Below are 7,887 nucleotides of genomic sequence, written 5' to 3' on the forward strand. Positions count from 1 at the left end.
TTTTTGAATGGGGAACTACGGCTGGAGTTAAATTTTTAACTGGATAGTGGTTATGGGTACCCTCGATGACTCAGCACCCTGGTGCTGGTTCTGGATGCATCTCTGCAAGTTGTTGATCTCTTTTGAGATTTATTTCTGAGTCCCTGGATCATGGCCTGTTAATGAGCTTATCTGGTCCAGAGGCATTTCCTGGGCATGAGTTCCAGGCTCTGGAAGAACAGGGAGATGGGTGGAGGAAACCCATCCCCAACTCCATGAGAAACCTGGATATTTCAGATCATGACAAGTATTATTTTTTAAAAAATTATTAAAGAATTGTGATTTGTAAAGTTGCTGATAATTGAGTTTTATATAGTATTCTAACAGCAATCCCACCACCAATGTCAGCTTTCGTTCACCAGCGTTTCCAGTTCCTTCCCAGCTTCCCAGAGTGCTACCTTGACAGGCACATTTTTAAGTTTGGTTGTCATCGTTTGAATCTCGCGTTTTCAGTGTTGTTGACTCTGTAGTTTGTATACAAGAGCTAAGTCATTCCTTTACACCACCCATGTGCCCAAGATCCTTGACCCCTGCCTTCCTCCCAACCGCAGTTCCTTTCCATCTGTATGGTTGCTCATTTCTAATTTTTTTAAGTCCGCTCCCACAGTGGAGCCTGGAAAGCTCCCTATGGCATATTCGATATGCCAAAAACAGCAACAACAAGTCTCACAATGGAGACATTACTGGTACCCATCTTAGCAAATTGATGAACAAGGGGAGAACAGTGCTACAGTGCTGATTTTATTGAGAAATCTCCATACTGTTTTCAATAAGGGTTGAATCAGACAGCATTCCCACCAGCAATGCATGAGTGTTTATTTTTTCTATTTAGTGCTGGAGATCAAGCCTAGAATAGAGCCTAGAATAGAGCCATGAATAAATGCTAAAATGTTAATACTCAACAAAGCATTTTAGTGACCCATACTCCAATTTTAACCGTCTCTTTTTAGTATATATTTTATATCTTTTTGCCAGTCAAATGAAATAATGATCCCAAACGGGAATCAACAAGGTAAAAATAAATAAACAGACCTGTAGCACAGTTTAAAATGATAACTATAATACAATGCTATGAGAACAGATTCCCAGCAACTCTAGAAATTGAAATGAATCCACAACCTTACGTTTTTCCAACTCTGATTTTTATATATGACAGCAAATGAAAATTGTTAGGGTAATTTTGATAGGATACATTAACATCTACATCTTACAGACTCTGGCATTCAAAAATCCTTCCATTAAGTGTCTTTCTCACACACACATCAAGCCACGAATCTTCCAAAGAATTTTCGTCATTGCTCCGTTCACATCCTTGTTCCGCAGTGTATAGATGATGGGGTTCATCATGGGGATGAAAACACCATAAAAGAGAGATGTGAACTTTCCCTTATCCTGAGAGTAGTTGTTGGTGGGCTGGAGATAGGCATAGATGGCTGTGCCATAGAATAGAGAGACCATGATGAAGTGGGAGCCACAGGTCCCAAAGGCTTTACGCTTTCCCGCTGCAGACTTAATTCTTAAGATGGCCCTCACGATCTGACCATAGGAGAACATGATCAATGAAACAGGTATGAGAAGAATAACAACACTGGCAAAGAACATCTCAGACTCTGTGCTACTGGTGTCAACGCAGGCAATCTTAATCAGTGCAGGAATTTCACAAAGGAAGTGGTCTATTTTATTCCTCCCACATAGTGGTAAAATGAAGGTGAGAACTGTCTGCACCGAGGAGTTGATAAACCCAAAGATCCATGAGGCTGAAGCCATCAGGGAGCAAAGACGGGGGTGCATAATGACAGTGTAGTGGAGGGGCCTGCACACAGCGGCGTAGCGGTCAAACGCCATGACTGCTAAGAGCATGCATTCTGTGCATCCCAACCCTAAAAAGATGAACAGCTGAGCCACACAACCAGCATAGGAGATAGACTTATCAGATTCACTGTGATTAAACAGAAACTGAGGGACAGTGCTGGTAGTATAACACAAGTCTAAAAAGCTTAAGTTCGAGAGGAAAAAGTACATTGGGGTGTGGAGATTTGGGTCCAGATAGGACAATGTAATGATGGTGGTGTTCCCCAGCACAGTGAAGATATAAAAGATTAAAAGAACCACAAAAAGGATGAACTCCAGTTGAGGCCTGTCAGAGAATCCTAATAGGATAAATCCAGTGAAAGAACTTCCATTTTTCTGTTCCATCCTTTAAAAGTACATATCTCCTGTCAAGAGAAAGATTGCACAATTTTCATAAAGTATCTTCAGGAGTGAGAATGTAGTCCCAGTAGTAGTATATGCAGTGCCCAGGCTATGCAGTGCCCTGTGTTTTGATCTCTTATAACCTTGTAAAACCAACACAAAAGGGCAGTGGGATTTCTAATAAAAGTGAGTGAAAGTAATCCATCATGGGAAGAGTTTTAGCCCTGGCGCTGCAGCATATCTAGGGTGTTTGCCTTATAAGTGTCCGGCCTGAGTTTGATCCCCTGCCCTGCCAGGACTGATTCCTGAGTGCAGAGCTAAGAGTAAGCCATAAACTCTGCTGGCTGTAGTCAAAAAACATACAAACCAAAAAGTTTTAGCTCTGATTTATACGTAACTATTGAATAAGTGGTAGCTTAGTTCAACTAACATCAACTTAATTGTACTTTATCACAAGAAGTATTATTATTGACATTTTATATAAGAATATTGAACAGTAGAAATTTATTAGTATCAATCATAGACATGAAATATATGTTCATATTGCACTTAATAGAATTTAATGTATATAGACTACAGTACAGCCTTGGGTGTTGGCCTTGCATGCGACCAACCTGGCCGATTTGGGTTCAATTCCTCCCCCCCTCTGGGAGAACCTGGCAAGGTACTGAGAGTATCTCGCTCACATGTCAAAGCCTGGCAAGCTACTCGTGACGTATTGGATATGCCAAAACACGGTAAAAACAAGTCTCACAATGGAGTCGTTACTGAGCCCGCTTGAACAAATCAATGAACAATGGGAGGACAGTGCTACAGTCTAGTTTAAAGAAAATGGAAATGATGAAAAAAACAGAAAGCAAGATCTGAAAAAATAAGGAGCTACAGAAAAGGAAGATTTTAAGTGTTTATCTTATAATTGTCACAGGCAAAAAATGTAATAGAAAATAATCTCTATTTAAAAATCACAAATTCATAACCTAGAATATACTCACACCAGGAATCAAATTGCATTCAAAATATCACTTGGAGTACTATCTGGCGGTAACAAAATATGAATCATGCAGTTCACTGCAATGTAGACAGAACTGGAGGGTGTAATGTTAAGCAAAATAAATCAGAGAGAGGATAAATACCAGATGATCTCACTCATCTGTGGAGTACAATTCACTAAACAAATGAATTGACGGTGCTGAACAATAGCCAACTATTGGCACAGGAACACGAAACCACTTGTGGGAGGGGAGGGAACAGACTAGAGACGATTTAGTAGCATTGATGAAGGCTCATGGGCACTTTGGTGAGGGTGGGGTGCCGTAATTTCCTATACTAAGCCATAAACGTTAACAATATTGTAACTACCTGACCTCTAATAAATTTTAACATGTCTATCACTAATAGTTCTTTATATATAACTTTAACTCTTTTTCTTCATTGCTGCAGCTAATCTACTATGTTTTTCATGCTACCCTGATCTTCTGTAGGGTATTTATAAGTGAATATTATGACAGAATCTGAAAATACCACCATTCAATTACACTAACTATTGTCCTCAAGATGCCTACAGCTACAATAGCAATTTAGGAACAACTCTTAAAATTCATTGACTATACATAGTCACTTAGAATAAGAACTCAAAAATCCAGTAACCAACAAATTCATTCTCTTCTGATTTCATTTTCACATAGTATTAACAATAGGGGGCTGGAGCAATAGCACAGTGGGTAGGGCGTTTGCCTTGCACGCAGCAGATCTGGGTATAATTCTTCTACCCCTCTCAAAGAATACAGCAAGCTACCAAGAGTATATTGCTCGCATGGCAAAGCCTTGAAAGCTACATGACGCATTCGATATGCCAAAAACAGTAACAAATCTAACAATTTGTTGGGAGCTGTTACTGGTGCCCGCTAGATCAAATTGATGTACAACGGGAGGACAGTTTTATAGTGCTACTTACAATAGGATTCATGGAATTCCTGATGGAGGTGAGATGGTAGCCTATGAAACTTTTATCAATTTAAAAATGTTTTAATATATCCAGTTATGAAATCTAAGTTCAAAAAGTAGCCATTTCATTACCCTAAGATAAAATGCTTCAAAAGATAAATGTACAGAGATATTCATACATATGCTGTCAAAGCTATGGCAGGTCAAAGATATACACATAAAATTTAAAAGTATTACAAAACAATGAATATATAAAATAACATTTTAGTTCATAAAAGTTAAAAGACAATACCCATCATTAGTTTATTTCGTATCTGTATCTTTCTGGGAGCTCTCTGAGGAGTTTGTTACACAGCCCAAGTATTGCCAAGAATAAGGTTTAGGAACTAGCACTTCATCCAGCTACTTCAGACTCACAAGCACAGTCATACGACAAAATACATGGCATCAGATCACTGGAAACTATACTCATATGTTTATGCATTAAGTAATTTAATTATTATAACAATAAAAATTTTTTTAATTGAATCACTGTGAGACAGACCCTTACAAAGCTGTTTATGATTAGGTTTCAGTCATTCAGCATTCCAACACCCATGCCTCCAGAAGTGTAAGTTTCCCAGAACCTGTGTCCTCAGTTTCCCTCCCACCACCCCACACCCCCAGTCTGCCTCTATGACTCATTCTCTCCTCTCTCTCTCTCTCTCTCTCTCTCTCTCTCTCTCTCTCTCTCTCTCTCTGTCTCTCTCTCTCTTTCCCTATTGGGCATTGTGGTTTGCAATACAGTTCTGAAACGTTATTAGGAATGTCACTTTACCTACGTTTAGCACTCAGTTCTTATACAATGCGATCATTTCTAGTTTATTCTAAAATTCTTAAAATATTAATCAGGTTTGAATATAATCTCATTGATGTGTATAAAACACTAGTATAATATTGGCTAACATAAATGTTAATAAAATCTGAATAAGAAAAGTGATAAGCAGTTAGTGGTAGGAGCACACTTAGAATATTTTCCATACAAACATAATGGATATAATTGACATTCTCAAATAGTTTAATTACAAGGGAAAAAACAAAGAAGAAATAATTTTATGCATAAAGGTGTACATTTGAAATTTTAACACATCACATTACACAAATATAACTTATAGTGAAGCCCACAAGAAAAGTATAAAAGAAAACATTACATATCTGGCAAAAGTAACAAAGACAGTCTATTCTGTATTCCGTAAGTCTTACGGGGCATGAGTGCCCGACTAGGTTCCAGAAACCTTAGAAGGTGAAGTGGGAGCTGTGGTGATTTGGTAGGGGGAAGGGCTCCCCAACCTGGCTCCCACCCACTGTACCCAGTCATGAGTTTCCCTTTTATCTGAGAAATACTTACTGGCAAAGTAAACGTATGTGAACCTAGTAGCCTATACTCACATAATGAACAGAGTTTGGATGGCACACTAGTCAGAGAGTAAGAGCTGGTCACTAAAATCACTCAGCAGCATGCACAAGGATGAAAACACATCTCGTCAGTGTCATCCCTTATGAACATTGTCATTTGCCTATTTCACTAGGTTACGAGCCATTCAAATCACAGTTTCTCTTCCTGTACCTTTTTCTTTTCAAATTAGCATTCTCATTCAGCTTGAGAATAACCACTTCTTGTTAATAATAAATTCCAAATATAGATTTATTGATACACTATGATCAGGGTGGAACCTCTTTATTTTAATCTTCAGGCTAACATTTTGAAGACTCCACAGTTATTTTAAGTAGTTCTTTACTTCTTTAAGAGAAGAAATAAAAGCTTTCAAACTGCATATACTGAGAACTGAGGCTGTTTAGTAGGTAATGAGACAGTGATGGAATCTGTGAGACAGACCCTGACATATTGGTGGAGAGATTGTGCGGCACCTCTGCCACCACACAACAGAGTCAATACCACTGTGAAACTCAAAGAAAAGTAGGAAAAATTTTAAGACAGTATTTAAATTTTTTTAACCGAATGACACGCATAATAAATTTCAAGATAGAATAAATATTGGCAGAAATTATCAAGACTAAGAAGCCAGAGAAAGAATGGAAGAATATAATCTAATACCTAGGCTTTCTTTTCCCATTAAAACATACTTTTCTTCTGTCACTGAAAAGCATGTTTTATGACATTTAAATATACTCTATATTCAAACTATTTTCCAAATGTACATATAGAGATTTAATTAATGTACTACAGTAGGATGAAATCTCTGGGAACAATAACAATTAGTGACTTCCAAAATGAATCAAATTTAGTCCTTTAACTTGAAGCTTTTCTGTAATCTACTCCAGCCAGACGATAAATGCAAACAACTGTGGGTCTTGGTTTAAATAAAGTTTCTACAGAACATAAAAGTAAATGACTATTCATAAATTAACACTGAGACTGAATTTCATTCCAATCACTGATACATATTCACCTTTCCTATGGGTCCTACACCCTTTTCCTACCTCATTTCCAAATTGCAACCTTAATATAGTACAGAGATGCATCCTGGACATGCAAGTTCAGGAGTCAGGCTGTATAGAGAGAGTGGAAAGGTTAATTACACCAGCACTGGATTATGTAGAAACTTTTCTTAAGTAAGATGCCACCTTCTCAGGCTGACTTCACATTCTTGGCAGTACGCCTGCACTCTGCTTCAAGGTGAAAGGCAATGTCAGACTCTCAGTAGTATTTCCCCAAGACAGTGTCTATATGACAGTGAGATCCTTATAGGCCACAGGATACAGTGACATGAAACTGCAGCGTGAATGGGCTGCACAGGGCAAGAACCCAACCTGTTTACCTGTGGGAAGTCTCTAAGGATGTATCTCCTGTACTGCTAATTAGCTGATGTCACCAAACTGTCCAGAGATAACAATCCTCAGGGATAGTAGATATCAAAGAAAATGCTAGCAGATAGCTAATCTGCCTCTTTGATAATATCATATATCTCACAGAGAAATGTCATCATACCTCATACCTTAAACTTGACAGTTACCTTACATCTCATCTTTAAATAATTTCAGTGTCTTTTCTAGAAAGTCATTTTTTCTCACATTTCAAAAATAGTTTACACATGACTCTAAATAAATAAGGATCTTGACTTAATTAAAGTTAAATTAGATTGGAGCAGGAGAGATAGTACAACTTAGATTTGACCCTAATCATCACAGATGGTCCCCCAAGCCCCATTAGGAGTGATTCCTCGGCACAGAGTCAAAGATCAAGCCTTGAGCACTGTCAAGTGTGTCTCAAGAAGCAACAATAAATAGCACTGAGCATTGTAGCACTGTCCTCCCATTCATTGTTCATCGATTTGCTTGAGTGTGCACCAGTAATGTCTCCATTGTGAGACTTGTTGTTACTGTTTTTCGCATATCAAATACGCCCTGGGGAGCTTTTCAGGCTCTGCCATGCAGGTGGGATACTCTCGGTAGCCTGCCTGGCTCTTCGAGAGGGTCAGAGAAATCAAACCCGGGTCGGCTGCATATAAGGCTGTAAAATCACAAATGCCCTACCTGCTGTGCTATGGCTCCTGCCGCTAAAATAAATAAAATTCAAAATTAAGTTAAATTTTAACATAAAAAACTTAAATTTAGTTAAAATGCAAGGCAATCTCTAGGGTAAAAAGACGCACCACAGACTGGAAGAAAAAACTTGTCCACCACTCAACTGGCAAATGTTGATAGAAAGCA

At 38.3% G+C, this 7,887-nt stretch overlaps 1 pseudogene; it reads right to left on the reverse strand.

Annotated features, from left to right (window-relative positions):
- Positions 1–1,290: 1,290 nt before the first annotated feature.
- LOC130040158 (putative olfactory receptor 2B8) lies at positions 1,291–2,250 on the reverse strand (annotated as a pseudogene).
- Between the last annotated feature and the right edge of the window lie 5,637 nt (positions 2,251–7,887).

This window comes from Sorex fumeus, unplaced genomic scaffold (genome assembly GCF_029834395.1).
Source record: "Sorex fumeus unplaced genomic scaffold, SorFum_2.1 ptg000094l, whole genome shotgun sequence".
Lineage (NCBI taxonomy): Eukaryota > Metazoa > Chordata > Mammalia > Eulipotyphla > Soricidae > Sorex > Sorex fumeus.